This window comes from Pogona vitticeps, chromosome 1 (assembly GCF_051106095.1).
Source record: "Pogona vitticeps strain Pit_001003342236 chromosome 1, PviZW2.1, whole genome shotgun sequence".
In the NCBI taxonomy this organism is placed as follows: Eukaryota; Metazoa; Chordata; class Lepidosauria; order Squamata; family Agamidae; genus Pogona; species Pogona vitticeps.
In genome coordinates, this window is record NC_135783.1 from 206,444,522 (window position 1) to 206,451,791 (window position 7,270).

At 41.3% G+C, this 7,270-nt stretch overlaps 1 long non-coding RNA gene across 1 annotated transcript; it reads right to left on the minus strand.

Annotated features, from left to right (window-relative positions):
- Nucleotides 1-877, minus strand: LOC140701764 (uncharacterized). The gene is made up of 2 exons (XR_012080748.2): nucleotides 765-877; nucleotides 1-381 (listed from the first exon to the last, which is right to left on the minus strand). It is a non-coding gene; the product is annotated as an uncharacterized LOC140701764 (long non-coding RNA).
- Nucleotides 878-7,270: the final 6,393 nt, after the last annotated feature.

Below are 7,270 nucleotides of genomic sequence, written 5' to 3' on the forward strand. Positions count from 1 at the left end.
TTTTCGATATATTGTTTATTTATATGCTCACATGCAGAACAAAACAGATGAGAAGCATTAAATTCATCGGAGCCAAAAGGGCTATCCTCCCTCTGCTGAGAACGGTCTTCCCAATTGTGCTACTTTAATGTCTGTGGTGGTGGCAAGTTTCGGCGTCCTGCCCGCTCTTGCTTGCGCGTTACTCCTTCGCCCACAAACTGCAACTTCGGTCTCGGCGGCGACAAGGTTTTGCCGCAGCATCACGTCGTCTTCTCAAGCCCTCAAAATGCAAGTTTGCGATATCCCCTTTAGCCAATGAAATCACGCCGTTTCGTCGTATTACCATGGAAACGAACCTCCAGCCAATCAAGCGGCAAAACTCGAAAGCAGCTCGTTCCTCACCTGCTCGGATAAGAGTATTGGGATCAGCCAATAGAAAGCCGTGGCAAAGTTAACCCACGCCCCCTTTTTTCCCCGATTGGGTCACGTGGCAAGGGAGAAGAAGAAGGGGGAAAACTAAGGCGAAAGCGCAGCCCTGCATTTCCGGCTCCCGATCGATGCAAAAGAAGTTCCCTGGGTGTCGATATTCCAAGGAAAAGCAGACTTAGCCTAAGGCTAAAATCTCGGTGTCCTCCAGTTGAGCTGGCCTCGGAAGTCGAGCCAGTAGGGAGGGCAAGTCTTTGGAGGGGAGAGAACAGCAAGGCAGAAGTCGGCCGGCTCCACCTTTGCGGAGAAAGAGGGGGGGTAGTGGTGGCAACGTTTGGATAAGTTAGGGTGAGCTGTACCATTTTGGAGGGATCTTGGGGAGATTCACCCTTTTGGTTCCTCTTCATGCAGCTACATTATCCTTCCAATTACAGTGCGAACACAGCTGAGAGCAGTTTGGTGTGAAAGAAGGGGCGCGGGGGGGGGGGAGAGACTTTGGCATTCCCTCTGCCAGCCTTCAACTCCCGGCAAGCCTAGCTGGCAGAGGGAATGGTGAAGGATCATGGGAGCTGTAGTTAAAAAAAAGAAAGAAAGAAATCCAGGCATGCCAAAGCAGGCGACAGGGGTGAGAAAAAGCAAAGTTGGAGGCTGGGGACCAGGAATGCCTAGAAAAAGGCATGCTTGGAACGTTGAACAGAGCAATTTGTCAAGTATTAGAAATGGAAACGAACCAAAGGACTCCAGGTGGAAGGGAAGCGACTTACAAAAAGGAAGAACGCCTGATAAAAGTCCCCAATGCACTTGGCTTAACAAGACCACCTGTGTCATTTGGTCATGGTCACAGAGCTGCAGAAGAGGCCTTAGGGATCCCTGTCAAGGGGGAATCGAACTCCCAGACTCTAGCTCCATGACCAGATGCCTTAACCATTGAGCTCTGTAGTCCTTACCCTCGGGTAATAATGAGCAGGATTTCAGATGCCTCCCTGAGATGAGTAACCATAAATATGTGCTAACCTGATAGCTGCCTTCCTAGCGCTGTCTAGGTATAGAAGAAAGGTTTGCCAGCTTTCCCTCTGGTGTGGCACTCTAGGACCTTAAGGGTGGCAGGGCCCAGGGCTGGCTTCTCTCTCCAGCAGCCACTGTGCAGACTCAAACTCAGGGCACTTTGTTATCTGTTGTCTAGTTGCATCTGATTTATATATGCGTGACCTCAGAGACTTTTGAAGGTATGTGAGATATTTGAAGAGGGATTGTCACACACCCAGTGGGTTTCCATAGCCCAAGCAGTGGGTTTCCATAGCCAAATTCAGACTCTGAATCCTAGTCTGCCATTCTGTCTTCTGTATATCCTGGCATCTGGATGCTGGGGCTCAATGGTGTCCCAACTGAATTAACCTACTAACACACTGGTTCTTAACCTTTGTTACTCAGATGTTTTTGGACTGCAACTCCCAGAAGCCTTCACCATCAGCTTTGCTGGCTGGGCTTTCTGGGAGTTGCAGTTCAAAAACACATGAGTAACAAAGGTTAAGAACCACTGTACTAACACAATGGCTCGTTTGAAATCTATCATATGGTCTTGACGTAAGAACCCCAAAAGTGATCTGTTGGATCGGACCATATCATGTACCCATTCCAGAGTTCATTTTCCAAATATTCAGCTTAGTATTTCTAGGGAGATGTCACACAACAGCCCTCTAATTGCCCCAGAGTTAGACTGCCTCTGAATACCGAATTTGTTCATGCAATGACAAATTGCTGCTGATAGATTCATCTTCCCTGAATGTATCCAGCACACTTTAAAAACCATGCACACCTTTAGTGGCTAAAAGTTACTATTTTATATTTTATAACATTTAATATTTTATTGTGTGAAGCACTTTCCTGTATACACTTTTTATTCTACCTCAATTGATTTCATTGGATTAAATTCATAACCAGACAAATTTACCCTTCCTATCAAATCCCTTATGAATACACAATGGAAGTGAAGAACAGATTTAAGGAGCTCGATTTGGTGGACAGAGTGCCTGAAAAACTTTGGATAGAGGCTCGTAACATTGTCCAGGAGGCAGCAACAAAAACCATCCCAAAGAAAAGGAAATGCAAGAAAACAAAGTAGCTGTCCAACGAGGCTGTACAAATAGCAGAGAAGAGACGGGAAGCAAAATGCAAGGGAGATAGGGAAAGTTACAGAAAATTGAATGCAGACTTCCAAAGAATAGCAAGGAGAGACAAGAGGGCCTTCTTAAATGTACAATGCAAAGAACTAGAGGAAAATAACAAAAAGGAAAAACCAGAGATCTGTTCAGGAAAATTGGAGATATTAGAGGAACATCTGTGCAAAGATGAACATGATAAAGGACAAAAATGGGAGGGACCTAACGGAAGCAGAAGACATCAAAAAGGTGGCAAGAATACACAGAGGAATTATATCAGAAAGATTTGGATATCCTGGACAACCCAGACAATGTAGTTGCTGACCTTGAGCCAGACATCCTGGAGAGTGAAGTCAAGTGGGCCTTAGAAAGCCTGGCTAACAACAAGGCCAGTGGAGGTGATGACATTCCAGTTGAACTATTTAAAAATCTTAAAAGATGATGCTGTTAAGGTGCTACATTCAATATGCCAGCAAGTTTTGGAAAACTCAACAGTGGCCAGATGACTGGAAAAGATCAGTCTACATCCAAATCCCAAAGAAGGGAAGTGCCAAAGAATGATCCAACTACCGTACAATTGCACTCATTTCACACCCTAGCAAGGTTATGCTCAGAATCATACAAGGTAGGCTTCAGCAGTATGTGGACCGAGAACTCCCAGAAGTACAAGCTGGATTCCGAAGGGGCAGAGGAACTAGAGACCAAATTGCTAACATGCACTGGATTATAGAGAAAGCCAGAGAGTTCCAGAAAAACATCTACTTCTGCTTCATTGACTATGCCAAAGCCTTTGACTGTGTGGACCACAGGAAACTATGGCAAGTCCTTAAAGAAATGGGAGTGCCTCACCACCTTGTCTATCTCCTGAGAAACCTATACGTGGGACAGGAAGCAACAGTTAGAACTGGCTATGGAACAACTGATTGGTTCAAAATGGGGAAAGGAGTACGACAAGGCTGTATATTGTCACCCTGCTTATTTAACTTATATGCAGAATACATCATGCGGAAGGCTGGACTGGATGAATCCGAAACCGGAATTAAGATTGCCGGAAGAAATATCAACAACCTCCGATATGCAGATGATACTACTCTGATGGCAGAAAGTGAGGAGGAATTAAAGAAATTTGTAATGAGGGTGAAAGAGGAGAGTACAAAAAATGGCCTGAAACTCAACATCAAAAAAAACTAAGATCATGGCCACCTGGATCACCTCCTGGGAAATTGAAGGGCTAGAGATGGAGGCAGTGACAGATTTTACTTTCTTGGGCTTGATGATCACTGCAGATGGAGACAGCAGCCACGAAATTAAAGACACCTGCTTCTTGGGAGGAAAGCGATGACAAACCTCAACAGCATCTTAAAAAGCAGAGACATCACCTTGCCAACAAAAGTCCGAATAGTCAAAGCTATGGTTTTTCCTGTTGTGATGTATGGAAGTGAGAGCTGGACCATAAAGAAAGCAGACCACCGAAGAATTTATGCCTTTGAATTGTGGTGCTGGAGGAGGCTCTTGAGAGTCCCCTGGACTGCAAGGAGAACAAACCTATCAATTCTAAAGGAACTCATCCCTGAGTGCTCACTGGAAGGACAGATCCTGAAGCTGAGGCTGCAGTACTTTGGCCATCTCAGGAGAAGAGAAGACTCCTTGGAAAAGACCTTGATGTTATTAAAGTGTGACGGCAAGAGGAGAAGGGGACGACAGAGGATGAGATGGCTGGACAGTGTCTGCGAAGCAACCAACATGAAATTGACACAACTACGGGAAGCAGTGGAAGATAGGAGGGCCTGGCGTGCTCTGGTCCATGGGGTCACGAAGAGTCAGACACGACTAGACGACTAAACGAATGAATGAACGATCTTAAGATCAAGTCTTCTCATTCAGCTCAGAGATAAGGGTGTGAAGCCATATACAGAATCTAATTTACAAATATATTTTTACAAACCAGGACTGGGTTTCTCAGGAGTAAACATGGCAAAGAAATTCAGTTCCCTATTTATGTGGAAGTTGAGTCATGGCAACTGGACTTCTTACTAGGTTGAAATGTTTTGCTAGTCATCCAAGTAGCTTCCTCAGTCTGTTCAGAAAAGATTCAAGAATACTTAGAAAAGGCAAAGTTACCTAAAAATCCTAAAGTTCATAAGGAAATATTAAACACAAAAATTACAATGGAAAAAATTACAGAAGCAATTAAAAAAAAGGAAAAATCACCAGGGCCGGATGGATTACTATAAAATATTTTAAGAGATCCTAAGTAACCCCATGAAATATATCTATAATGAGGTTTTACAAGAAGAAAAAGCACCAAAATCCTGAATGGAAGTATATATTACTTTCATTCCTAAAGAAGAGAAGGAACTAGAAGCAATAGAAAACTAGAGGCCAATGTCACTATTGAATGTGGACTACAAAATTTTAGCGACAATAATGGCAAATAGGCTGAAAAAATATCTAGGAGAGTTTATTCATCCAGATCAAAATGGATTTTTACCTAAGAGACAACTGAGACATAACTTGAGACATAATGGATATCTTTGAGTACTATGAAACACACCCAGATAAACAGATGGCCTTATTATTTCTGGATGCAGAGAAGGCTTTTGACAACATAAATTGGAAATTTATGCGGAAACAACTCAAAAATAATGGACTTTGGTCAATAGTTCATAAATATGATAAATGCAATTTATGAGCAACAAATAGCAAAGATAATAATCAGTGGAGAATCTACAGGAATAGTTGAGATCCAAAAAGGAACTAGGCAGGGATGTCCCCTATCTCCACTGTTGTTTATTTTGACGTTGGAAAGACCAAATAGAGAGATGAAGAAATAAAAGGGACCCAAATTAAAAATGAAAAGTACAAATTGCAAGCCTTTGTGGATGATCTGGTCTTTATATTAGAAAACCCATTAGAGTCAACTCCGAAAGTACTGGAACAGATTGAAAAATTTGGAGAAATAGCGGGATTGAACAGAGGGAAAACTAAACTAATTGTAAAAACCATGACAGATACAATTTTTCTTGTAAACAGAAAAATCTCCTAACAGAGAAGACCAAGCTTCAAATAGTCAAGAGAGTTAAATACTTGGGAATTTATCTGACAGCCAGATGCTCAACAATAAAAAAAGAGAATTATGGGAAGCTATTGAATGAAATAAAGCAGGATCTGGAAATATGGGAGAACAGACAGCTATCATTTCTAGGAAGGATTGCAACTATAAAAATGAACATACTACCAAAAGTACTCTTTCAAACAATTCCAATAAAGCTTAACCAGACATATTTTGAGGAACTGCATAAATTAACCCTAAGATTTGTTTGGTCAACAACAACAACAACAAAGCAAGGATAAAAACCAAATTCCTGCAGGAGGCGAAAGAAAGAGGAGGCTTTGGGCTACCAGATTGGATACTGTACTACGTAAAAAGCTTCAGTTCATGGTTACCTTTATTGCAAATTCAATTAATATATAAAGAGAACTCTAGAATCATTACTCTCTACAAAAGATAAGCTAATTAAGAATATCTATAAATTCCTCTTAGAAATAAAATAGAAGATGAACAAGTGAAAGAAACAATGATACACTGGGCTAAAAACCTTAGTCATACAATTCAGCTAGAAAAGTGGCAAAAGTTATGGAGTGATAATCATAAATTAACCTTAGCAACAGCATATAAAGAAAATTTATACAAAATGTTTTACAGATGGCATTTGCCACTGACTAGAATAGCAAAAATATTCCCAAATGTTTCCAATAGGTGTTGGAAATGTAAAAAAAAATATATATGAGGGAACATATCATGTATGGTGGACTTATGAAAAAGCAAAAAAAAAATTGGGTTAAAATGCACTGTTGGATTAAAAAAATAATTAAACTGAATATAGAACTCAAACCAGAGCTGTTTTTATTGGGTATTATGCCAGAGAATATTAACAAACAAGATAGCTATATTATATCATATATATTGATGGCAGCTAGAATAGTATGGGCTCAATTTTGGAAAAAATGAGATCTCTCCGTTAGAAGAAATAATTGTACAAAAAAATCTTAAGATTGTGCAGAGATTGATAGATTGACAATGACAATTAAAGGGAAAGAGAATTCGGAATATTATCAAAACTGGAATAAAATGTATATATATATCCAGTGAACATGACGAATGACAATTGAATTGTTTTTATGTGTTATAAAAAATTTTTAAAAACAGAGAGAGAGAGAGACCATGCTCTCACCAGCACCAGTGTTCTGCAGCAGACAGGGGGGAAGGAAGGCTAGTCTGTTTCTGGTTTCCATGCAGGCAGAGTCAAGTCATAGCTAAGTGATTTGTTAATATATTTATGATTTTTAATCTATTGTAATAATTTATTGGTTTGTTGTTCTGACTTGAGGTCACAGAACACATACACACCCAAGGAGACCTCAGACGGGGAAGGATGACATCTTTTGTGATGCTTTTCAGACACCTTTGCTCGTCTATGTAACCTTTGCTTTTTATGTAACAATGTCTCCTTCACCTTTTAAAAGACACCGCCCCACACATCCCTTCCAGAAATGCATACATGGTTGCCCTTTTTCCTTTATTCAACGCGGCCTTGAGAAACCGCCGGCCCTTTCCCTACCCTCCTGGTCAAACGCAAGTCAACGGGGTCCGGCCGGCCCTCTGAGCGTCCGGCAGAGCTTTTCAGGCCAGCCTCCTCAGGCAC